Below are 27,287 nucleotides of genomic sequence, written 5' to 3'. Positions count from 1 at the left end.
ATGTTAATACTTATCAATCACCAATCGGGATGGGTGTGTCAGAGGCAGTGCGGTTGGCGCAGGATAGAGCAGGGTTTAGGGCTGTTGTACATAGAGTCGCTATGAGTCGCAAACGACTCGACAGCACATAACAACAACAAACAACAAAGTAACAATGAGGTCATCTTGCTGGGAAAGGTAAAAGGTCAGAGAAAGAGAAGAAGACCCTCAATGAGACAGATTGATACCATTACTGCATATAATGGCCTCAAGCATATTAGAGATTGTGAGGCATCTCTCATGGGCTGAAGGCCTGCGGAGGGGAAGGTTCCAGTCCATTGTTCCTAGGGTTACTGAGTCAGGTTCCAATCCATTATTCCTAGGGTTACTATGAGTCAGTGCCAATTGACACTTAACAACAACAACATCAAAGGTGTGCTTGCACATTTATTTAGTAATTGTTTTGAGAAACTCCTCCATGCCAGGCTCTCTGTTATACTCTGGGAATACAGATGCTATGACAGGCTGTTTGCATCATTATGAAACCTTTCTGTCTCTTTCCTTGTACTTCATTCCTTCAAGTTAAGACAGCTTCTCCAGAGGTAAACTCAACAGTCAGAGAAACAATCAGTAAACACTATATCAGCCCCAGCTTCTGATGCTGTAAACCTTTTTTTAAAAAAAATTCGTTTTCGTATAATAATGATGTCTTTATATTGGGTTTCTTTCATATACATTGTGTTCCATACAATGCCTCATTTATATTGTTTCATATAATTATTCATATACTCTGTATCCCATATAATTAATTACCATTGGCCTATGCCTCTTAGTACACCATCTTTCCAAGTTCAGCAGGCCACTGCCCATCTTTATACCGTAGGGCAAGGAAGCCAAGCAGTAAATAAAGATATCATCTGAAATGTTTACAGAGAGTTACCTTTCAGATGGACTTTTCAACCGGTTGCTTTTTTGAGAGAATATAAAACAGAACATATGAGATTTGAGAGAAAAACAAAAGGAAAGATATTTCACGAACCAAAGAAATTAGAGCTAAAGATGATTTACATTTACCTGAGAAAAGGTTAAGTGAACAGAAGTGAACTGAGGTGCTCACTGAACACAGCAAATTAGTAGCAAAATCAAGATTGCAATTTTCGTCACTTAAGGTTCCCTTTTCCACTTTTATTGTCCTCTTTTGTGTTGATTAGTAATTGCATTCAGTTGTTCATTACAAAGCTCAATCATGATGACTTAAACACATAGAGGTTTATCAACAGGTAAAGTCTAGAGATAAGCCGCCCACAGCTGCTATGATCATTTCATAAAGTCCTCAGAGACTCACCCCCAGTAATTCTGCTTTCCTCCCAATGTTATGTAGCTATCATCAACAGTGAGCAAAGAAAGCTGCCGGAGTCACAGCCAATTCATGGTTTTTAATTAAGCACAGTACAGCCAGCCAGAGTTCTATTACCAAGTAAGTGAGTAGAATTGGTAACCTAGGTATTGCTATTGTTTGAAATCGGGAAGGGTGTGTGTCAAGGATGCATCTTATCTTTTCAATCTATATGCGGAACAGATTGTCCAGGAGGCTGGGCTCTAAGAGAAGTGTGACCTCAGGAATGGAGGTAGACTCATCAACAATCTGCATTACGCAGATGACACAACCCTGCTTTCTGAAACTGAGGATGAACTGAAGCATTTGCTGCAGAAGGTCAAGGACTGCAGCCTTCAATATGGATTGGAGTTCAACATCAATAATACAAAGATTCTCCCCACAGGGCTGGTTGACAGCATCATGATGGATGATGAAGAGATTGAGACTGTTAACAACTTCAGTTTGCTTGGTTCTACAATCAACACTCTTGGTACCAGCAGCCAGAAAATTAAAAGACGAATTGCATTAGGAAAGTCTGCTGTCAGAGACCTCTCCAGAGTACTGAAGAGCAACAATGTCAGTTTGGAGACTAAGGTGAACCTGATACAGGCCATGGACTTTGTAATCTCTTGCTGTGCATCAGAGTTAGACAATGACTAGGAATGATAGAAGCCGAATTGGTGCCTTTGAGTTGTGGTGCTGGAGAAGAATATTGAATATACCATGGACTTCTAGGCAAACAAACAAGTTGGTTCTGGAGATGGTGAAGCCAGGCTGCTCCTTGGAGGCAAGGATTCTGAAGCTTCGTCTGACATACATTGGACATGTTGCAAGGAGGGACCAGTCCTTGGAGAGGGACATCATGCTTGGGAGAGTGGAGGGACAGAGCAGGTGGGGAAGACTCTTTACGAAGTGGATTGATTCCATCACTGGAGGAATGGGGGTAGGTGTGTCAGAGACAATGAGATTGGCAAGGGATAGAGCAGGGTTTATGGCTGTTGTACATAGGGTCACTATGAGTCGCAGGTGACTCCATGTCACGAAACAACAACAACAATCCCTATTGTTAGGAGACAATATCCCCAGAGGATGGTTACATTTCCCCAGGTCTGTTTTGATTGAGCTACTTCTCTTCCAGCACCAACTATATCAGGTAGTTTCCCCAGCTCTTCGTATGGTTTTCATCAACCAGTTTTTCCACCAGCTCCTCCTTCCTAGCTAGCTTCATCTAGAAGCTCCGATAAAACACGTCCATCCTAGATGACCCTCCTGGGATAACTTTACTATCACAGCTGTTAACACACAACCAGCCTCCACAGCACAGTAAGGAAACACGTGATGGTGCATACTCCTTACCCTTCTTCTATTTGGCTTCAAGTCTCCTCGTTCCCCAGAAACATCTCTCTCAGGGTCTCTAGTGACCTGCTAGCTGCCACAGACAAGTGACCTTTTTCACTCCTTATCTTCCTGCTGTTACTGATAATTAACTCCTTCCCATCCTTTCCTTTCCTGACTCCAGTGGAACTTTCGTCCTGGTTCTCTTTATACCTGCGGGGCACTGTTCCTGCTTCTTTTCTGTTCTTCACCTTTAAATGTTAATACTTATCAATCACCATCTTTTTTATTTATTTATTTAGTTTTCCATTCACTATCTTCTATTTAGGTCTAATATTATCTTGAAAATTAAAGGTTATACTAAAAAAAAAATAAAGGAGGGAAATTAGTTTCTCTCAAGTGTCTATGATTTTTAAATCCCTGTTTTCAGCTCAGGTTACTATGCTCAGGATTTAGACGATCTTTCTATGAACAGCACAGATGTTATGGCCCCTCTCCCTGAGTGAATGGGGTTATTGCCCATGGTGTTTACATCAGAAGTTTTAACAATTCCACAACTGTAAACATTTCAATCTGCGATCCATTGTCCTCTCTGAAATGGGCATAAGAGGTTTTGTCTTCATTTCTTATCAAATCTACAAAACTTCAGCTGTCGTTAGTTCTAACTTTTGTCCCAATTTAAAACTGTGTCTCCAAGACTTGTCCAGTTTGATATTGTTCCCAACAAGGTGACGAGAATAAATTCTTAGGACACAAATTCTGTACCCTTAACTAATTTTGTTGGTAAGTAGAAGGAGGAAGGAAAATCCCAAAGTGTGGAACAGAAAACCCACCAAATCTGTCTTTTGCTTGTCTCTTCATCTTTCTTCTTAACCCTTTCCATTTCACAGCCTGCTTTTTAGCCATAAGAAACCACTCTAAGTTCTCAGTGCACATTTAAATCTCCACGTGGGTTGATTCTTCTATAATTCAACATGACCTCTAAACCCTCTAAGTCACGGGACATTTTCATTCTTCAAAAACTCAACTCGACCTTTCTTCTCCCTGGGAATTTGATCTTCAATTAATGAATCTTCACTCCTAAGAAAGGGTGATGTTCTGTCTGTTCTCTCTACATACAGAATCTTTTCTAACACTTCCTGGCTGTTTTGTGTTTATTTAATTAGATGTCTAACTCTTACCACAGAATGTGTTAGACTGATCTTAGTAGGGACAAAGCAGAGACAGAATCAGACAAATAATAGAAGGGCATAATTCATTTAAATTCCATTTAAAAAGTATGTTAAGTATCTTTTCTCTGCTAACCCAAAGCTTGTGCCTCTCTGGTGGTTCGATTCCCCCAGCAACTCTGTGGGGGGAAAGATGAGCAATCCCCCTCCCCAGCTGACAGACTTGAAACTGCTAGATGGTCAGCCTGACTCCTGTCAGGTCCTCCTTAAAGGATAAAGAAATATGGGGAAGTTTGAGTAACACAACAGAGGAAGACAGTCACTGAAATAGAACAGAAAGGAAGAGAGAACCAAATTTCTCTTCTTCACAGTTAGTCTCGAACTCTCCAATGTTTTTAAGCCTCCCCAAATCCTATGAATCATTAACTATTCCACTTGCAGTTGTACTTGGAGTACTTTGTGGATACTTTCATGTCATTGCAAAGAAAAGATACCCTGCTCCTTTCTGGTTGGTAGTAGAAGCTGCTTCCTTATGGGGTGCCATATTGGATCCATTGTACATCACCAGCTATGATCTTTACACAAACTCCAGCCTTCTGTGATTATGTCAAGGAGTAACTCACCAATTAATTCTTTTCTTTATAATTATGCTGGACTTCATGAAAACTTGAAGAGACCTCAGTTGTCCTCCAGGCTATGGATGGCAAATCATTGTATCTAAGACATCAGTACTTTAGCACACCTGCGACAAGCACTGTAAACCATTAACACTGCAACAACGCTGTCTATGCCTGATTTTCAACACTGTGATTCAGACATTGACTCATGGAATTCCAGTGACTCTATTTGTCATTGATTATCTATTCCATCTCTTTTTCTATTTTTTTTTTAACAGAAACAGGAAATTTGAAGGAACAAGAGTTGACGAACTTTAAACAAACAAACAAAAAGCACAAAGAAATCTGGTAGCAGAGCTAACTCCAAATTTAGTGACACCAATGCTGAAGCTGGTGTATTTTGATTTGTGTCTTGTTTTGGTTTTTTTCTTTTTCTTCTACCACTTAGGATCTGAACACTTTAAGCAAAAGGAAATCCTGCAAGAACGTTTATAGTATATATCACACAGGCAAACTGCTAGTTTTCAAATTTCATGGTGACCAAAGAGACGTTTAGAAGATTCCTCTATTTGGGGTATGGAGGGAGCTCCTATGCTTCCCAGTAGCACTAACATTACCTTTTCTGTGAGCAGTGCATGACCCAGCGTCTGGGCTGTAGAAATCAGCAGGGTCATTTTTGAGTTTGTCTTGACCTTGCTCAATTGAAAGGCTCTAAGCAAGTTGACAAGCTGCTCCAAGGCTAGGCTGTCTCTTCTCCAAACTAATGATGAGGTTTTAAAAATAAGTTTAGATCACTTGTGTAAAATTGGAAACACTTTTTGTTGGCCAATATAACTATTGCATTGATGCCCAAACTCTGGTTTCAAAACATACTGTCAGGAAAAGACGTCTCAGCTGTTTGACATTGAGATGTAAAGAACACTGCCCTAGTTCCTCTCCAGCGCCCCAACTCTTCTCCTGGCTTTTTTTTGCTTCACAATTATTTCAAATATAAGTGAGTCAGATTGTTCTCTGGACTTCGGCGTTCTTACTTATTAAGCGATTTCACTGGGAGAGGATCGGGAAGACCCTTTTCATGTGTGAGAGTCCTTTGTGATTCTACGTCTTCACTATTTATCTTAGTCCAAGACTTCTCTTCTTTGGGCCAGTTCTCTCAGTTGAGAGAAATCTTGAAGAAGGCTGCTGAGCAGTTTCATTGTGGGTACTGTGGCCAATCACCCTTGCACTTGGCCCAGGGGACTGATCTCCACAAGTAGAGTGTGCTCCAAATATGACTCAGCCTCCTGGCCCAGCAGAGCCACTGGACACTGCCAGAAGGAGTAGAGGCCTGTCCCAACCATGAGGCAACTGTTTGTTACAATTAATGGACATGAGGGTGCAGGGCATGTCCTTCGGGCATTGCCATGTGCCCACCCTGAAGAGGTTATCCTAGGTAACGTCTCCCTGAAGAGGAAGATTGGCAGGCATTTGTGGCAGAGATTGAGCCTTCAACGGCATGCCAGACACAGGGTAAAGAAGCCAAAAAAAGGATGGCTGGGGGATGTGGAAGGTGAAAGCCTCGGGCACTCCACATATCTCTCCATGTCAGGCTCAGTGCTAGGAGCTGGGCACACATGGGTGACAAAGATACGAACCTGTAGTGCTGCTTTAAGGAGATCACTTTGAGAGGGAGAAAGGAAACAAAGGCAATATTGTGGTTCTGTAATGCGTATAATATTATGGTTTTTCCCCTAGAGATTAAGACAATATCTTTTTAACATCTTCAACAAAGTGAATTGTTAACTACCTCACAAGTACAGATCCTGCAGAATCACCAATTGTGGTCTCCCTTGCACACAATCACAACAACATTGAACATTTTGTCATTAAGGTGATTCTGACTCCTGATGATCCCATCTGTCGCAGAGTCAAATTCCCCATAGGATTTTCGTGGTTACACTCTTTCTGGAACCAGGTCACCAGGCCATGCAGTAGTAACGCTCCTACCTAGTCTCTAAATGCCACTTCTGATTTGTAAACAAAAGCAAACCATGTGGGCCACCCAGTAACTTCCGGAGCCTCCCTTCAAAAAACCAAAGCCACATTCACTGCTGTTTGGTAGATTCCAACTCATTAGCTATTTGAAGGAGGAGTAGAACTGGCCAGCAGGGTTCCCAAGATTGTAAACCTTCATGGAAGCTCACTGGCAAGATGATTCGCCCACAGGTTGGCTGGGGAGTTCAAACCACCAACATTTAACTAGGAGTCTCACGCTTTAACACTCACTGCGTTTCTCCCAGCAGAATATCATTCAAGACATGTTTGGGTCTTCGTGGTGACCTTTCCTCAAAAGGGCGATACAGGAGGAATAAATATGATTGTATCAGGAAAGAAGAAAAAAAAAAGTAAGGCACAATAAAGAAAAGTCATGGGAGAAGAAACATTACCAAACACGAAGTAGATTGTTTCAGAGTTGGTGATGTAGAAATTACTGGAACCAGTGTTCACTATGGAGACTTGGGACCCGTCTATGCCCCATGTGTGGAGCAAACTAAGGACCTAACCACCAGAGCTATATTCCTTCTGGCTCTAGCCCAGAAGAGTTATTCCTCAATCCGAGCTAATGCTCTCTGGAGCTTCAGCTGTATTTCTGGAGCCACCTATAAAGGAGCTTTCAAGGCAAACATAGTTTCTTACCTCCTCTCAAAATAGGCGAGATGTGCTTGGCTAATACTAAAGCCCAGTACCTCAAAGGCTTAGCCCAAGTTTCTCACCCACTTCACAGTCCAGTGAGGTTTGCTTTGCTGGCCTCTATGCTGAAACTCTGCCACCTGCCGCTCATGTCCTTTAGAGTTGACTTGAAAGGGAAAGTGAGCTACAGGGTCAGGGTTCTAAAGGTCACGCCCAGAGTGGCTTAGATAATTTTCACCCACATTCCACTGCCCACAAGGCAGTCATTGAACTCCACCTGTCTGCTGTGAACGTTGAGGACAGTCAAACTGTGTCCCCAAAATGAGGCAGCAGTTTGGGAAACAGACAGTGTTTGTCTCTGCCACATCCTCTTTAATCTGGCCTTATCATAAGCGTTTCCTCAACCTATTGTTACAGTACCCTGAAAAATAAGACTATATTTTCTGCAAAAGAGACTTGAACATTGTATTTCTTATTCAACTTAAAATACATGAGTAACAGTACTGTCTCCCTGGTACTCTTCTGTCATAGCTCGAATCTTCACTCCGTCATGCCCTTTAGCCAGCAGGATAGTAAAGGTCTCTAGTTCAAATTCAGGGAGGTTGGCACAGGATAGAGCAGGGTTTAGGGCTCTTGTACATACGGTTGCTATGAGTGGTAAGCAGGTTTTTATCGGCAATAGATTACACTGGAAGAAATTGCCCATCCTTCTCCTGCAAAGCAGTTGGTAGATTTAAAACATACACTTTTGAGTTGGCGGTGCAACTCCTTATAACTAGGCCACCAGAACTCCCACCCAAAGATAATAGACTCAGATAACCTTTGCTTTGACCTATTGGGTGTAATGGGAGCTCTAATGGCTTAGTGGTAAGGAATTGTACTGCAAACATAATGGTATGTGGTTTGGTGGACAGTGTTGGCTGGAGCTTCCCGACTAAATCAAGCCTGGAAGCAGGAACGGCATCCACTTCCAAAATGGCTTGCCTCTGGAAACTCTATGTATGAACAGTGCTCACAGGCTGTTCTTTCACAGGGTCGCTATGAGTCATCTACGACTCGACGGCATTAAACAACAACAACAACAACAACGCTACAGGAAAACAATGGTCAGTCTTATCCTATGTCATTTACTCCCTCTGAAAACACACCAGAGGGTGAGTTTTGGGTCACTTTCATCATGACAGAACACAGCAATGACAACAGAGCTTTGGAGTCACACAGGGACTCACGGTGCACTTTTGTATAGTGACCACCAACAACCTGGAGAAAAAAGAGCATCTGAGAAAGCTGACTGCAGGCTGAGCCTCACTCATCATGAAGGCCAGGAAGAAGGTCTTGTGGGAAATGATGTCTGTGAAAACAGTGGCAAAGAGATAAGAAAAGTTGTGCTTCTTAATGTGAAAGGGTTAGTAGTGTACACCCCTCCATTCATGGAAGAAAAAAAAAGACAGAGCAGGGATTCAGAGCAAATAGAATGTGGAAGACAATAATGACACTTGCCCTTTGTAAGCATTTCACAAGATTTTAAAAATGAGTTTTTAATATTGTCATTTACTGCCCACTCAGTGCTGTGTGGTTTAAACCTCATGACAACTCCCAAAGTGAGAATTCACCTCTCCGTTTTGCTGACAAGGAAACCAAGGCTCTGAGAAGACAAGAGGCTTGCCCAAGTTCTTCTCACTTCCCCAAGACAGTGCCAAGGTCAGTCTGAATTCCAAGATGCAATTGCTAAGTGATGAGGATGATCTTCTATGTGCTCTGAGAGTCTGGCAAGTCCAAGAGTGAAGATCAAGTCCATGGAAAGTTTTCTTCTCCTGTTAACACAGGCTGTGGAAGAGTGGACAGTCAAGGTACAAAGAAGTTGATATAAAATTGGAATTTCCTTCCTTCCAGAATATCCAAACTTTTTCTCTAAAATACATTCAAACAACCTTTCTATCCTCTTGGCTGGCTTTTGCCTTATTTTAATCTCTGGGTGTCGTGGTTCCTCATTCTGAGATGTCACAACATTTCACTATGTCACCCAACTGTCCCAACAGAGTGCTTTGAGATCTTACATGCTCAAAGTGGTGGAGGAAAGGTTAGCACTAATTTGCTTTTGGAAAAAGAATTTGCTTACCCAATGCTAAGCAAGAAAGTTCATTGCATTCATACAGCAGGTTATTTGATTCCTCTACAGAAAGGAACCAGCATAATATTTCATTACCACCTAATTCCTCTTGCAAATGAATGAACGTTTTCTGAACCTGATTTAATGAAATAAACATGATTGTAAGTCCACTCTTGAGCAGATGCTATGCTTGATTACTGGTACAAAAAAATGAAGAAGATATCGTCTCTGGACTGATGCTCCTCCAAGTTGTTCAGTAAATTTTTGTCCATACTGATCCAGAAGTAAAGTAGAACTGGCCCTTAGGGTTTCCAAGGGCATAAGGGTTTTTGGAAGCAGACCAACTCACCTTTCTCCTGTGGAATAGTTGGTGGGTTTGAACCACTGACCTTTCTGCTAGCAGCAAAATACTTAACTACTGGGCTACTAGGGTTCATTGTTGTTGTTCGGTGCCTTTAAGTCAATAGCTACTTACGTGACCCTTTCAAATACAACAGATCTGCACCTTTCCCTACCCAATACCATCCTCGTGCTCTCTGTCATACTCAAGCCCTCTGTGTCAGTCGCTGTGTCAGTCTCCCTCATTGTGGGCCTCTCTCCCTTTTGTTGCTGCTCTGCTTTTCCAGTATGAAGCCTTTCTCTAAGGACTGGTTCTTCCTGAAAATATGTCTGAAGCCAAAGGAGTTGGGTTTCACCATCCTTGCCTCCAAAGAGCACTCTGATTGCACTTTCCCCAAGACGGAATTCTTTGTTCTTTTGGCTCCTTAGATGTGATTAAAGGCTGCCAATAAACTCTAAATACACTGACTGCTAAAGTGATTGCTAAAGTGATGTATTCTTTTCAGGTATGGCTTTTCCTATTTTATTGGATGTATTTTTGCTGAGTGGCCTTAGAGAGAAAAAAAAAATTGAAATTAAACAACCATAATCTTTTCTCCTTCCATCATGGTACTGTCAATGGGCCCAGTGGTAAGGGTCTTTGGTTTCTTGATGCTGAGATGCAATCTATATTGAAGACTATAGATTTTCTGCATCAATGCTTCAAGTCCTTTCCAATTTCAGTACACATGGTAGTGTCATCTGTATAACACAAGTTATTGATGAGTCTTCCTCCAGTCCTGATACATTTCCAGCCTTCCAAATGATCTGTTCTACATATAGATTGAAAAAGTATGAAGAAAGGATCTGTATCTGATGCATTCCTTTCTTGATTTTGAACCATACAGTCTTCCCTTGCTCTGTTCATACAACAGCTTCCTGGCCCAGGTTTTGCATGAACACAATCAAGTGTTTGGGGATTCCCATTCTTTCCAATGTTAGCCACAATTTGTTGTGAGCCACACAGTCAGATGCCTTTGCATATTCGATAAAACACAAATAGACAGCTTTCTGGCACTCTTTTCCTTTAGCTAAGATCCATCTGACATTGGGACTGTTATTCCTAGCGCCATGGCCTCTTCTAAACCCAGACTGTATTTCTGGCAACACTCTATCAATGGTTTTGTTGGGTTTTTTTATCATCTTCAGAAAGATGTTGCTTATGTGTGACATTAGGGATATGGATAGACACAATGACTGTAGCAATGGAGTCAGGTGCATCAGAGATAGTGAGGTTGGCTCAGGAAAGGGCAAGGGCCAGGGCTGTGGTTCATAAGATTGCTATGAGTCATTGTCTGCTCCACAGTGCATAACAACAATAATAACAAAGAGAAAAGTCTACGTTAGCTTTGATCCTGGTGTCTGACTGTAGTTCACATTCATCTTCTTACATCCGCATGCCTGGATGTAGCATACAATATAATAACTGACTCGAAAAAACAGAAACTAATTTTCTCAGTCATGAAGACTAAAAATCCAAATCAAGGTCTCTGTCATTCCAACTCTTTCCTTGTCAATACTATCACATGCTCCTTGGTTCATTGGAGTTTCTGGATTTCAAGGCAATTCCCACATAGCATCTGTCTATCCTACTATGCTGATGTCTCTTGGACTGTCTATACCTTCTTACAACTCAGATGGATTAGGTCTATTATCCATCTTCACTGACTTCTTTGAATTCAATTAATTGACATTTCATTAGATGATGCTGTGGAATGCTATTCCACCACATGAAGTGAAAGGTGAATGCTGTGTGTTGTAATGTACTCAAAGGTATAGGGGGGTAGAATTCTAACACGTTTGAGGAGAACACAATATAACCTGTAACACCTGAGAACAGTACTTTTCCGAGAGCAGAATGAGACCCATCATAAATAGTGTGTGTGTGTGTGTGTGTATGTATGTATGTATGTTTGTATATATATATTTTATATATATAAAATTTAACAGGCATACAAGCGGTGTCCAATAGAGGGTAACAATTCAACAAACGCCATCTATTATAAGGTTCCTTTCTTTTAATTACTACTCAATGATTACCAAGAAAAAGATTTTTTTTTTTTTATTCAGAAACTGAGGCTCTGAAGGAGAATTCCTAAGTCAGGAGACACCATTTGATCTTTCCTAGGTTTGTTTTTAAGCTTTTTCTAGGGCTGCTCTGAGGCTAGTTTGGCGCCTCCTGCTAAGTGTGATCCTCTTGGCATTTGTTACAAAATCCCTGTGTATTCAACAAGGTGTTCTGGCCAGAATTTAACCAATTCTCCAGCCTTGTGTGAGCTCTGGGGATTTTTTTTTTTCTTAGAACTCCCAGATAATTGTTCTTTCCTGAAGAAATTATTCTTCGCCCAGCCCCATGGAGTTACACTCTGTGAATATACAGGTTTCTGTTGCACCTGAAACCCAGGAGAGTGAATCATGCAGATTTCTGGAGCATTATATCTTTTCTAATACTTTGGCCCAAACGATTCTAGCCACTTCCATTTAACCTTAAAATGGTTTCTTCTTTCTCAACTCAGGAGACCACTGGACTCTGTGGATAAAAAAATAAAATTTCCCAGGATTGTAAATCTTGTAAGCAGTGAGTGAGCTCTGATGGCTTAGTGGCAAGAAGCTGCACTGTAATCCTGAAGGCACATGGTTCGAGGCCACCAGCTGCTCCAAGGGAGAAGGATGGGCAGTCTCCTCCCATGTTATTAACTGCCTCTGAAAACCCGCTGGAGGGTCAGCTGTGGATTGGTTCTGACTCTATGGGACACAACAACAATGGATCCAAGACTGAACTCTGGCTTCCATGTATCTTTTAAAATTAACAAAGAATTAGAATATCAGCCTCCCTATTGTCCTTGTCCTAAATCTCCGTCTTTGGGGTATGTTAGTTAGTTTATGTTGTTGTTGTATGCCTTGAGTGAGAATCTACTCATAGCTGACTCTCTAGTGGATTTTCAGGGGTAATAAATCACACAGCGAACTCCTGTGGACTACCTGGTGGATTCGAACCTTGCGATTGCAGCACAGCTTCTTACCACTAGGGCACCAGAGCCCCCTGCTACTTTATAGTGTAGCTCATTGCCTCTTAAATCTGTGAATCAGAATGTAACATTGCATAGTATCACATACCAAAATAGAATTACTATTTGAATAATTACGTCATTTTTATGTTTGTTATTGTCTTCTCTTTGTTCCCACAGCATTTAGTTCATGCGTTTTTATTCTTAAATTGAAAACAAAAATATTTACTCAGGAAGTGACATGCTCAAGACCTGGGTTACATGATAAAACACAGCTGTTGTAAACATTAGGAGTCATATAGACCCCGTGGGGCATAGAACTGCCTCATAGGGTTTCTGAGCTTGGAAATCTTTCCAGGAGCAACCTACCACATCTTTTTTCCCCATGGAGGAGAAACTTATTGTTGTTGTTGCGTACAGTAGAGTCAGAACCAACCCATAGCTAGCCCTTCAGTGGCTTTTCATATGCAGTTAATTGCACGGGAGGAGAGTTACCCTTCTCCTTCAGATCAGTTGTTGGACCCAAACTGTGTGCCTTCAGGATTACAACACAGCTTCTTGCCACTAAGCTAGAGAGTTAAAACTGCTAAAGTTTTAGATATTGTTATGTGCCATCAAGTTACATAGAACTCAGAGGCCCTATGCACAATACTTCTGAACCCAGCCCTGTCCTGAGCCAATCTCACTGAACATAACACACCTATCCTCATTACCGCAGTTACTGTGTTAATCCATCTCTTCCAGGGAGTTTTCCTCCAAGTCCTCTCCTGTGCTGTCCCTCCACCCATCCAAGCATTATCTCCTTCTCCAAGGACTGGTCCCTTCTGGAAACATGCCCAAAATATTTGAGATGGAGCTTCAAAATCCTTACCTTCAAGGAGAAACTTGGTTTCACCCTCTCCAGGATTGACCTATTTGCTCTCTTGTCAGTTCCATGGTATGTTCAAGACTCTTCTCCAGCACCACAACTCGAGGCATCAATCCTGTCGTCCTCTGTCATTGTCCAGCTCTCTGATGCATAGCAAGTAATTGCCAAGACCATGGCCTGGATCAGGCACACCGTAGTCTCCAGACTGACATCATTGCTCTTCAGAACTCTGACGAGGTCCAGACAGTAAACTTTTGCAGTGCAGTTCATCCTTTTTGTCACTTTTATTGTTCTTCATGGAAGATTTTTTTTTTCCATGCTTGATAAAGCAGAGGGTCGGCAAAAGACAGGAAGGCCCTCAGTGAGTTTGGACAATACAGTGACTCAGCAATGGGTTCAGCACAGCAGAGATAACGAGAACGAGCAACACGGGGCCTGGTTTCGCTCTGTCGTGCACAGGGTCACGGGTTGGGGAGACAACTTGATGGCTCCTGACAGCAGTATATGTTGATCACGTCATAAATTTAGGTCTCCAGAACCATCAATTCTAATAATTAATTTAGGAAGCCCTGATGGGCACAAATCAAGGACGATGAAAAGAGATAATGCAATTTAAAAAGGATACACGAATGGAAGAGAGAAGTGCAAAGAAGAAAGGGGGGGTAGAACCCCCAATCTCCCCACATCATAAATAGATAGATGAGAGTGATGAGGATGGTGCAGTTTGCTCTTACATGTCAGCAGCACGTTGCACGATGTCAGCTTCTCATCCATCTTTTGATTTCCTGACTGCTGGTGCCAAGAGTGTTGACGGGGAGCCAAGGAAGCTGAAATCGTTAACAACCTCAATCTCTTCTCCACCAAACATGGTGCTGCCTGCCAACTGGCCCAGCGGAGACAATCTTTTTTTTTTTTAAATTTATTTATTATTTTGGTGTGTGTATCATCAAATCAGATCTGACTGGTCCAGCAGGAGATTGCCCCTCCTTCTCTAGCAGAGCATCTGATGGATTTGAACCATGTACCTTGAGAATATTTTTTAATCTTTTTTTGTTTGCTTGGTTTTTTTGAGCTTTAATCCATATTGAAGACTATAATCCTTGACCTTCTGCAGCAAACACTTCAGGCCCTCCTCAGTTTTGACAAGCAAGGTTGTGCCACCTGCATAATGCATGTTGTTGATAGATCTCCCTCCAATTGACAGTCCCCATTTACAACATTGTTATTATTTTTATGTGCTGGCCTGTCAGAAACAACTCATAGCTGACCCTCCAGGGGGTGTTCTGAGGCTGTAAATCACAGGAGAAGAGATTTCTCATCTTTTTCCCATGGAGCAGCTGGTGGATTGGAACTCCCTGCCTTTGAGTTGGCAGCCTAACTCCTTACCACTAGGCCACCAGAGTGCCACAAAACTGATTCCCATGAGATCAGACATACCCTTCACTCCCATATCTACTTCTGAAATTCGTACATCAGTTATCCTTCCCAGAGATCTTGCTCTTCCCCTTTTATGTCTGCTAATTCATTACAATGGCCACACAGAGCTCATTGGAAACGCTAGTCACAATTGTAAGGTTTCCTGAGGGAAGTTAGCGAGTTATAATTTGGATTGGAAACAGAATAAAACTCTCCAGTCAGGACAGCTTCTTAGGTTTGTTTCTCAGGCCTTTTGCCCTTTTGCTTTTAGGTTTTATGTCAATACTGCAAAGCTCTCTTATTCTTGCCAACTATGAGACCTCACCCGCCCTTAGTCCTCCAGTCAGCTTGGGCAAAGCCCCTCTGCCCTGGCTCTGGTTCCATAGGGTGGCCGTCTATAGTCAGTCTTGTTTCCCCATGGCCTCAGATTCTGTGCTTCTCACATTTAGGCCCTGGTCTTAGTAGCTCACATTCCACGTTCCAGTTATGAGTGTCACCTTACAGGTGTTTCTCCTTCTTTGTGTTTCCATATCTGAGATCTCAGCCTCAATTACCATGTCTGCTAGTCTAAGTGTGCTCTATATTATACAGAGGGTTTTCGAAGGCCTGTTATTCCAGAAGTAGATGGCCATTCCTTCTTCCTAGTCTATCGTAATTTTTTTCTTTTCTTAGTCTTATCTTGTGGTCATTGTGAAGCTGAAGCTGAACACTGTGACACTGATGTGTCAAATGTGATAACTGTTACCCATGGTGGACAGTGTTTGGCAGTGCTTCCCGGTTGAAACAAGCCTGGAAACAGGAGTGGCATCCACTTCCATAAATAGCTTGCCTTCGGAAACCCTATGAACCTGGAGAAAGGATGAAAGTCACCCATGCAAGTGTCAAGGACTTTTGTTCATAGGGTCGCTATGAATCGCCTATGACTTGACGGCACTTAACAACAACAACAACAATAGTATCTGACAGACAAGTGTTTTATAGAAAGGAGCAGATGAAAGACATTTACTCAATTAGAGAAATGACTGATAGATTTGATGTTGCCACCCTCCTTTGCACTTGTGTCTTGACCCACCCCTTTACCTACTCCACCAGCATCCCTTTCTCCTTCTGCCTACACCATTCAACACCTCACTCCCCTTAACAAGCCCTAAGTCTCAAGCCATTGGGTGGCACATTACTCGAAGGCACATAACAACAACAACAACATAGTAGCTCAGGGGTCTCCAGTCAAAATAGACTCTGACAGGACACTCTAATTCTTCTTTCTTGCTGAGAATAATAATCTCATCATCTGCCACTGAGCTTGCTCAATTTAAGCCTGGCTGGATGCTGAAATTGGCCAATCCCCTCATGCCCTATTTGTGTATTCCCATTCACTCATGTGGTGAAAGTCAAGGGTGAAAGCCTCACAAAACCAATTTGAACCAAGATGCCCATGAAAACCACAGAATTCAATGCTTAACTCATGCCACTTTAAAAGTAGAAGCACGTTAAGGCTTAATTTCTACCCCCAAGATGCTTAAAATTTAATATGAAGACATTTTCAAGCAATGCAGTGACTATATCTAGAAGACACTTGCACACATGAAATGACGTCTCACAGAATATGGACAGAAATTAGAACTTCTTGGAGAGAATTTCAGGACTGAATAAAATCTTGAAATATAATTAAAAGTTAGCTGGGTAAGCGAAATAGAAAAAAAATGTTAAAGAAGGAATTCTAGTATTGAGATGATCATGGAAAATTCTTAGAAACATGAAAAAGCATGGTGTAGTTGGAAACTTAGGAACAATTTACCTGAGATAAAATAGTGAAAAAGAAGATAGAGAATTAGATGAATTAGATCTTAACTTTCATACAGTGTCCCCATTTAAAAACTTCCAGGGGGAAAAAAAGAGGGATAATTAGCTCTCTCTGTGAAGTTAGGAAAGCTCAAGTAGAGAGAATCAATAAGTAGAGGAGGGAAATTTAAGGGAAGAGAGAAAGTTCAGAGGCCACTGTAGTCATTTTGGGTAAGAGATGATGGTGCCTGAACTCCAGAGAGACAGGAAGGATAAAGAGGTGAAGTCAGTGATGGTTTCTAGAATCCTCATTTTGACCAATTGCTGGGATAGTGATCTCACACATAACTAAAATGGGAAATAAGAAGGAGAAACAGATTTACTTTGAAGAGAAATAGCTAATTCGTAGCTTATTGACTGAAACATTGATAAGACATTCAAGTGAAGTTCAGTTTGAAATATGAGTCTGAAATTCAGAAGAGAAATGTATGTTTAAGAGATATTTAGGACTCATCATGATATAGATGTCGGCCAAAAACCTGTTTTAAACACAATTCAAGGATGTCGGGGACATAAAATCTACTTAAGCTTAATGACCAAATCGCTGCTTTTAAAATATCAGAAAGAAACAATCTTCCAGTAGAGTATGGAAAAAGCTGACCCAAGAACCCCGGTTCTAATGGAATCCCATCTTACCCCTCCTTCCTACTCTTCTAGACGCTGACTTCACTAGTCTTCTACTGCCACTGAGTCGATGTCAGCTAATAACCACCCTACATGACAGAGAACAACTGAGCCACGGGATCCCTGATGCTGCAGGTCTTTGTAGGTGTAGACTGCCACATTTTTTACCTCCTGTGGAGCTCGTTGGTGCGAACACCCAAACTTTCATCTACCAACCAAATGTTTAACCACTGTGCCTTCAAAACTCCGAGCGCAGGCTGAGAGCAGGAAAGAGAAAGATCAATGTAGGGGAAGTATATGCATCGAGCATTCAAAGGCAGGACCTCTGAATTGTTTCTTCCCTTACCCTCCTGTATTAGGTTCCTTTATCCTTTCTGAATTTAGGAAAGAGGGCTGTGGGACTTGCATTAGAATCTGTTTCCTTTTGCTGTAAAACCACAGAGTGGCATATGCCACAAAGCAGGCCGACCAGCAGACATAGACAAGGTCAGAAAGTGACTTTCTGTCAACAGTCATCTCCACTTCATGGCCCTCCACCCCCACAAAATTAACAAGAAAATAAGCACGCCTGCCCAGCTGTCCTGCTCGATGTCACTGGGTAAATGATCTTTCATTAAGGATCTGTAATTGTTCTTCACTGGGCTGTGACCTAAATTTACTGGGCCTGAGGAATGAGCCCCAGCCAACAGGATTTCCCTGAGAACACGATGAAGTTCCTGTATCAATTCAATTCATTAACTAGAAAGAGAGAGCCAGCAGCCAGTTCCCAACACCCCCCCTCCCCTTTTCTTCAGTGAATTGTTTGTTTAGTGTGACCAGAATGTTTCCAGGAGCCAAGAGACTCTGTAAGGAAAAGAGACAGCAGAGTTTATCCAAATACTTCCGCTGGCATTAATTCAGAGGCAGAGACCAGATTTCATTCAGTGGATATGACTTCCTTGCTATTATGGACCTTGCTTTTATTCACTTAGTATTCTTACCCCGAGGGAAAGAAATGCCCTCAGTGTGGGCAGGGTGACTTGGGGTAAAACAGAGAGGAGTCAACTTGGTTCACCAACATGAAGAGGAAAGGGAAGAGCAGACAGAGGAGAGGTAATGAGGTAATTGAGGAGAGGTTAATGAAGAGGAGAGAGATGAGAATATGTATATAAACTCTCTCTCTCTCTCTCTCTCTCTCTCTCTCTCTCTCTCACACACACACACACACACACACACGAGAGAGAGAGCTCTGTTGACCAAGAAGCCATACTGCATTCTAAAGGCATAAGTTCAAACTCACCAGCTGCTCCGTGGGTGAGGGATGGGCATTCTCTTCGTGCAATCTATTGCCTTTGAAACCCAGTTGGAGGGTCACATATGAGTTGATTCTGTCTCAACGATAAACAACTCTGTCTCTCTATCTCAATCTAGAAAATGTCCCCAGGTCTTGGATAGGAAGGAAACTAAGGTAAATGGTTATTTTACTGCCAAAAATACCCTTTCATTTTGACAGTCCAGCTGGGGCTCAGAGAGAGAAAATCACTTGCCCAGGATCGCCGTTTCTGAGGAACTGACTCAAAGTTCAAGGCCTCGTCGTCGGACCCAAGTTCACTCTTCTGGGCAGCTCTACGGAGCACACTGGAGCTGGTCATAAGGATGGATTTGTTCTCAGAAAGGCAGACTAAAATTATTTACTCTTGTTCAACATGAAAAGTAAACAATCCTCAAATGGAACACCTTCCCTCATTTTTCGACAACAATCCCCCTAAAAAAATCACTTTATTTGCGTGTCATCTGTTGCCTTGGCAACAACCCCCCCAATGGCTGACACTACTGTTGTTTTTGTTACTGTTCGAGTTAAGTACAACTCTCAGTGACCCTGTGACAACCGATCCGAGCCCTGTCCTCTCCTGAGCCATCCTCGTCATCTCTAATCCACCTGAGCCCATTGTTGTTGCAGTCACTGTGTCGACCACCTGGATGAGGGCCTTCCTCTCTTTCTCTGACCCTCGATTTTGCCAATCATGATGTCTGTCCCTTTCCTCTCCTAGCAACTTGCCCAAGGAACTTTGGTGGCTTAGTGATAAGGAGTTGCACGGCCAACCCAAAGGTTAGTGGTTTGAATCCATCAGCTGCTCTGAAGAAGAGAGATGGGTTGATTCTGACTTGATGGAACAGAATAACAACAAAGAAGAAACATACTCAACGTACGTGAGAGGAAGCTTTGTCATTTTTACCTGCAAGAAGTACTCTGGCTGCCCTTTGTCAAGTACATATCTGTTCTTTTTGGCAGTCCATGGTAAATTCAGGACTCTTCTCCAATACCATAGCTCAAAGTATCAATTCTTCTGTCATTCTTATGCATTGTCCACTCTTCAGATACATACCCAGTGATTGAAAAGGCCGTAGACTGAATCAGGTGCAATTTTGTCTTCAAACTGATGTCATTGCTCCTCAGTGATTTAGAGAGGTCCCTGACAGCTAACTTTCCCAAGGCAATACCATCTCCTGACTGCTGGTACAAAGAGTGAATACTGTGGATCCAAGATAAAATCACTGACAACTTCAACCTTTTCTCTGTCTATCATGATATTGCTTGTTGGTTCACTGGTGACTTGGAGACGTTTGTCTCCATGATGTTGAGAGTCAATCCATATTGAAGGTTGCAGTGTTTGATCTTCCACAAAAAGCATTTAGAGTCCTTCTTATAAGTCTTACTGAAAGACTATCAAAATATGTGAAAAAGAGAGATCGATCTGTATCACGCCCTTTAGGTTTTGGTTTTGGCAAGAGGTTAATGTAGACGCATATCCTTACCTTCATTTACATTGAAATCCTATTGTTACTGAAATTATGTCATTTAATTTTCACAGCAACTTTATGAGAAAGACTGAACAATAGCATTTTCCCAAAGGATGCCAGTACTGACCGAGGGTCACAAAGATAGTGAGTCACAGAGCCTATTGTAAAACTTAAAGGCAGGGCTCCTAGCCTAGTATGACTTTGTTTTATTTTTTCCGTTCTACCATTATGATTGCCAACATTGCTTCCAAGGATATAAAAGCCCTTTTTGAAATTTAACCTCCAGTTGATAACTTAGAGTCTGGGGACACAGTTACTTGGGAAAAAGCAACATTCTGTTTTGGATGAAGAGCTTTCTTCTATGAGTCAGATTTGAGTTCTAATCTCGCTGTTAGCCCTACATGGCTAAGCAGCTTGTTATGTACCATCTAGTCAGAATCGACTCATAGCTGATTCTCCTCCAGCTAGTTTTTAGAGGCGGTAAATCACATGGGAGGAGACTTCTCATCTTTCTTCTGCAAAGCAGCTCGTGGATCCCAACCATATGCCTTTGAGTTGGGAGCCCAGCTCCTTGCCACTAGGCTACCACAGTTCCCTAACCAACATGAGATTGATTAATCATTTAACCCATTTGGTCCTCTGTTTCCGAATCTTTAGAAAGCATAGGCTAGAAAAGTAGTCAAGCCTTTCCAGCCTATTTTATCTCCTCCAAAGCAGCCTTTTAGATAAAAGTAGTTTTAAAGAATAAAGTGCTTCGTGAATCTAAAAATGATCTTAAATCACAAATGGACTTTGTGGTTTATAAAGTGAGTTCCCAGCCACCACTGCAGCTGATCCTGACGATAATCAGGATAAACACTACTCTCTTCCAATCCAGATAGGAAATAAATGAAGCTTTATTTTTATCCCTAACTTTGAAAAGTAAAAAGGCTCTTGGGTATATTAAGGGATCTTCCCCAAGGTCAACAGTATAAATCTAACTAGAACTTAGAGAAAAGTCTCTCGTTTCTGGAGCAGGAGTCACAAACTACAAATGTCCTTAGCGTACATATTTCCAAATGGGTGGGAGGCATAAATGAATGCAGTGGGCTAGGAGTAGACAAGAGGTGATTCAGGGTTGGGAATGCTGCAGGTAGTGGAGAGGTCTGCACCAAGCTATGAAGAGTATGACACAGGTGCACAAGCCACTTGCTGTCATGAGCCTTTGATCCCAGTGTTTTTATTAATGTTTAGTTCCTCTCGACAGGAGATGTAAATATAGATTTTATGTAAGACTGCTGCATTTTTAAAATATTGTCAGTGAACTCAAATGCAGCAAATTCTCAGATCAATCACGTACATACAGTTCAATAAGTAAATGACTGGCATACGAGCTCTGGAGATAGTTCTGTTCTAGCTCCCCTACACTGGTCCACACAAGGTCATCGTCATGCAAGCACACAAAAGAAACAGTATAGTGTATTCGTTGTAAGCATGTGCTGCAGAACCAGGTGGTGTGGGTTCAAATCCTAACTCGGACGTTAACGAAACGGACAAGTCATTTCTCTAAGTCTCAGTTTCCCTACTTGTGCAATGGGCATCACAAGAGTTCTTATCTTGTTAGGTAGAGAGCTGTGGTAGCTTACTGGTAAGAGTGTCACTGTCAGCCCAAAGACACTGGATATGAACCCATCAACTGCTCCGTGGGAGAAAAGGACAATTTCTTATTCCTCCATTTACTTCCTCTACGAATCTATTGCAGGGTCAGCTACGAGTTGTTTTTGACTTGATGGTACACCACCACAACAACCTCCTGTTAGGTAATTGTGAGGATTAAATGAGTAAATGAAATGTGAAACAGAATCACTGCTTACCTTTAGTAAGAGCTATATAAGCATCGGTTCATACTAAGGCTTAAGGCAGCCATCCTAGGACAAATCTTCTCTAGAAAATACCTTTCTTCATATCGCAAATAAATTATACTTGTGATCTGTCTCTTTTTCTTCCTCTTTCTCTCTTTCCTAGTTGCTGTGGAGTGGATTTTGACTCAAGGTTGACTCCATGTATGTCCGAATGAAACTGTGTTTCCTAGGATTTTAATTGGTGGTGGTGGTAGTGCTACGTGCCGTCGATTCAAGTACAATTCATAGTGAACAACAGGTCTGAACCCTTTCCTAGCGTGTGCCATCCTCACAATCTCTGACATACTTGATCCCATTGCTGCAGTCCCGGTGTCAATCCATCTGCTTGAGGGCCTTCCTCTCTTTTGCAGGGCCTCCGCCTTCCCAAGCATGATGTTCTTCTCTAAGGAATAACTTTTTCTAGGAATGTAACCAAAGGATGTGAGAGGAAGCTTTATCACCTTTGCCTCCAAGGAACACTCCAGAAATACCTTCTCAAAGACATACATGTTTGTTCCTTTGGCAGCCCATAGGTTGCTCAGTGCTTTACTCTAACACCACAACTCAAAGACATCAGTGTTTTTTTCCCTGTCATCTTTATTGTCTAGCTCTCAGATGCATAGCAATTGACTGAAAAGACTGGTCTGAAGGCTTTCAAGGCCAGATTTTTCAAAGTAAGTCAGCAGCCTTTTCTTCCGAGATGCATCTGGTAGACGTAAGCCTCCAAACTTACAGCGAACAGCTAAGCATGGCAGTCATTGGCACCACCAAGGAACACCAGATTGTAGCTGTTGTCGTGTACTTAGTGTTTGTGCCATATTCCCCTATGTTCTTTATTGTCACAGGAGTTGTTGTTATAAGGTGCTTGGAGTCAATACCTGAGCTTATTTTATTTCTCTTGACCTTGAGAAAACAAAGCCGTTCAGAAGGCATTTCCAGGGAGCTCCAAGGTTGGCTGGGAATGACTCCTCAGTATTCCCAAAGCCCAGCCAGGCTTCTCCTTTCACAGCTGCACTAGAGTGCTTCCTTCCTGGCTTGTGTCTCCTAAAAGGAAAACCTATTGCAAGCCCTCTAAGAGGAAGGAAAGGGGACCTTTTTAATTAGCTTTCTCTTTTGAATGACGCCACCACAGACCTGATTCATTTCCATGAATTGAAAAAAAAAAAAAAAGGGGAGGGAGCTTGGGGGGAAGTGGTAAATGACTCTGTGTAGGAATGAATGAAAAGTTTGAGGAGAGCACAGATTAGAGAAAAGCTGAAGCTGGAAAAACAGTCATGTGAACTTGGCCAACCACCAAGACCCATGTAGCAGCCAGGAGATGATGTCAAATTCTAAATTTAAAATCGAGATGGCAACACGACTATTTCCATGGTTAGAAACTGCAGGCCAAAGGAGTGATGGAGACATCGGGCTGATGCCCTGTGTTCTGGAGGAAGCCCCACAAATGGATCTGGAAATGTTCATAAACGGAGCTCCTGTTTGATGATCTTTTTTCTGTGCTTTTACACCAGAAGTCACTTCTGTACGTGTATCAATATCCATCCACATAAAATCACCCTCTCCCATGGCAGCTTGCTAATCACATGCCATCAATCAATTAGATTCCAACTCGTTATGACCCCAAGTGTCAAAATAGAGCTACTACTTTCCATGATTATGTGTATGTTAGAGTCAGAACTGACTCACAGCTGGCCCTCCAGAAGGAGATTGCCCATTCTTCTCCTGCAGAGAATCTTGTAGCCTCGAACTGCCTGCCTTTGGGATTGCAGCACAGCTTCTAGCCACTAGACTACCAGAGCTCTGTACTCTCCATAATGTTTTCAATCAATTCTTCAGAAGTAGACTGTCAAGTACTTCCAAGGTGGATTTGCATAGACTTAATCCTGCCAATTGTTGGGTAGAATCTGATTGTGTTTGCAGTTTACACCACTGAGAGCTCCACATGCCATGATTTCTTGAAAAGCTCTGTCCCGTGGCAAGCTAATGTTGCCCTGTAACCACTGGAGAACAAGGGTTCGAGCCCAAGAGTTGGGATGCATTTCCATTTCTCAAGTTCTTTACTGGGCTATTACTAAACTTTGTGATTCATTACCTGGATCTTTCATAGAAGTGGATGCTATTAACAGCTTGCTGTAAATGCAGGTATAGACTAAGAGAAGTCAGTAGTTCTCTGTGACTATATTGCTACTAAGTGAGAGTGAAATTCTATCTGGCTGCTTCAAAAGTCTCTGCCCTTTTCATTGCTCCTTTCAAAGGACTATGCCACAAGCAGGGAGTTTTGACCTGTTAAGTAGAAATAAAGGCTTTAGCTTCCTAACTGCTTTCTTGTCTATAGTCTTTCTTTCTTCAATATCCAAGAAGTTTTCCTGATAAAATATATATCTGCCTTTAAGTCAATAGCTCCACATGTCCCAGAAGATAAATGGAAAATCCTTTATCAGCCTGTTGGTAACTTATCTAAGTACATCATCTATTTCCAATTATCTAGCCAGTAACCAAAGACGTAAGGCTTTGATGTTTCTCCAAAATATCTTCCCCATTCCGTTTGTTGAGTGTGCTCACTTTATCTGGACAACTTATTCCTCATCTTTTAAGACTGTTCAGAAACCTCATCTTCAGGAAAAGTTTCTCTGATCAACACTGTGCCTCCTATTCCCCAGCCAAACACCATCCTTTCCTCTTTTCTGATGCTGCCGCATGTTCTTGATGTCTCAGTTCAGTTGGCAATGATATTATATATAATAGGCAGGAAGAGCTCTCTGGGAGCTGATGAACTTCCTCATGTCTGGTCTATGGCTTACTCATCTCTCCCCTTGCCTGGATGCCCAGGTCAGCCCCTAACTTATGGTATAAATAAAGCTATTTTATAACTGTCAGTAGAAGTAAGTACATGAAGGGTGAAAATGGAAGGAGAGAAGAAAAAAAATCTGGCTTCTAGGTAGGAATTGTTTTTCATAAGTGTCTGTCAAAGATGCTTACACAGGAATCACCACTTTGAAGTACAATGTCTACTGGATTTTCATTCAACAAATTGATTTCTGGTTGACCTTCCATACATTCTGGCCATCATTTCCTTAAACTCACTAGTTTTGTCTCAAAATCTTTATAGCATTTTCTTCCAGCTAACGTTGTAGTCTAGCAACACTAACTCAAACGAAAACAAGTAGCTTACATATCATTTGTTTTGTGTTCTAGCTCTTTGGGTTTTTTGTTAAACCCCAATAGATGTACCTACCCCGTTTGGAATGGAACTGTTTCCATCTAGGTCAACAGGTGGCACTGTTGAGTAGTAAAACTATGCCCCGCCTCGCATGTGCGCCTCTGGCTTTTTGATGCTGAAAATGCTAATTGGTCAGTAGGGTAACCCTCTACTCAATTTTGAGATAATCACATTGGTGGTCTCTGTAGTCACTGTGCTGGTTGTTTGAACAGCCCTCCACAAATCACCACTGTTTTTCCCCTCAAAATGCCCGATTACTGAACACAGCTAGACACTAGCCAGATGGTAGGCCTCTAAAAAGGAGCTACAAGAATAGGAAATGCCATTGAGTCACGCAGTGAGGCAGAGCAGCTAATTGGCAAGACTAACTTCTTACGTTGGTGAATTCGGGAAATCGTAATCATATTTTCAGTCTAAATGCTTAGAGACTTAAAATCCCAATGCCTTTCTTGAAATACTGGTCTTGGAAATGATCGCAAGAGGTCACCTGTTTTAAGATTGTTCCGTACAATTGGCACTCAGTAATAACAGCAACAAATAGTTATTGAGTGTTTACGATAGACCTGTTGTTGCTGTGTTCATCTTGTGCACTAGAGTCACAACTGATCCGCAGCTGACCCTCCGGTGGGTTTTCATAGGCAGTTAATTGTGCAAGAGGAGATTGCCCATCCTTCTCTCGTGTAGCTGCTGGTGGCCTTGAACCACGTGTCTTGAGGATTGCAGCAGCTTCTTGCCAGTAGGCTGCCAGGGTCCCTTTGTACACATTCTTTCACTTTGTTCTCACATGAGTCAAATGCCATAAATACAATTTTGATCCCCACTGTATAGATAGGGCAATGAAGGCACTTAAAAATGAAGCTGCTTGTCCAAGATTCCGCAGATAGAAAATGCTGCAGCCGGAATTCAAACTCCAGGTCGTTTGGCTTCAGCTCCTGCTTGACCTCTTCATACGTTGCTTCTCACTGTACTAGTGGCTCTTAACCCTGCCATATACAGCAGATGAAACTACTAGGACAGGTGCAAATTATATGTTTACCACAAACACAACTAGAAAGGAACAGGGAAAGGTGGCAGAGGGACTGAACAATACACATCATCCTAAGACATTTAGCTCTGAATGCTCTGTTGCCGTAGACCTAGGGGACCTGATTGCTAATCTGAACGTTGTGTCTCTCTGGTGATTTGAATCCACCAGTCACTCTGCAGGAGAAATAAGGGTATCTCTGTCCAGGAAATTTACAGCTTTGGAAATATATTGGAGGGTCAGCTTTGAGTTGGTTTAGACTTGATGGCAATGAAGAGAGAAATACGCTTATTTGTAAGAGTTGTAATAAGCACGTGTAAAACCTTATTCATTCACTTGAATGAAACTCAATGTAAAACAAAACAAAACACAACACCCCAAACCTACAACCAGAAGAGGATGAAATAGATGAATGGGACCTTCTAAAAACCAAATCCCTATGCACATCAAAAAACCTCTCCAACAGGGTAAAATGGAAAGCTACAGACTGGGAAAACATATTTGGTAATGACATGTCTGATAAGAGACTTATATTTAGAATTTATAGAATTCTCAAGCACCACAACAAGATATAGGTAAACAACCCAATAGCAAAATGAGCACAGGATATGAACAGACACTTCACCAAAGAAGACATTCAGATGGCCAACAAGCTTATGAAGAAATGTTCAAAATCCCCAGCTCTAAATAGAGATGCAAATCAAAACAACTATGAGATATCCTCTCACCCCAGTAACAATAACAAAATTCAATAGTGCAGCCAACAACAAATGCTGGCGAGGTTGCAGAGAAACTGGAACCCTTATTTACTGTTGATGGCAGTGTAAAATGGTGCAACCACTACAAAAGGCAGTCTGGCACTTTCTCAAAAAGTTGGATAATAGCTTTTCCCCTGTCTCCGCCGAGTTGTGAAGAGGTGGAGGCCTGGGTGCGTTCAAGATTCTGCTTCACCCGTAACCCACCGCTGTGGCTGAGGAAGGCGCTGCTG

General features: G+C 42.0%; 1 pseudogene; it reads right to left on the bottom strand.

Annotated features, from left to right (window-relative positions):
* Window positions 1–19,025, bottom strand: part of LOC102866924 — a 147,615-nt pseudogene extending 128,590 nt beyond the window's left edge.
* Window positions 19,026–27,287: the final 8,262 nt, after the last annotated feature.

Source organism: Elephantulus edwardii, unplaced genomic scaffold, assembly GCF_000299155.1.
Source record: "Elephantulus edwardii isolate Elephantulus edwardi_28Jun2011 unplaced genomic scaffold, EleEdw1.0 scaffold00003, whole genome shotgun sequence".
Lineage (NCBI taxonomy): Eukaryota > Metazoa > Chordata > Mammalia > Macroscelidea > Macroscelididae > Elephantulus > Elephantulus edwardii.
The sequence above is the reverse complement of the archived record's forward strand: the minus strand, read 5'-3'. Positions and strand labels throughout refer to the sequence as shown.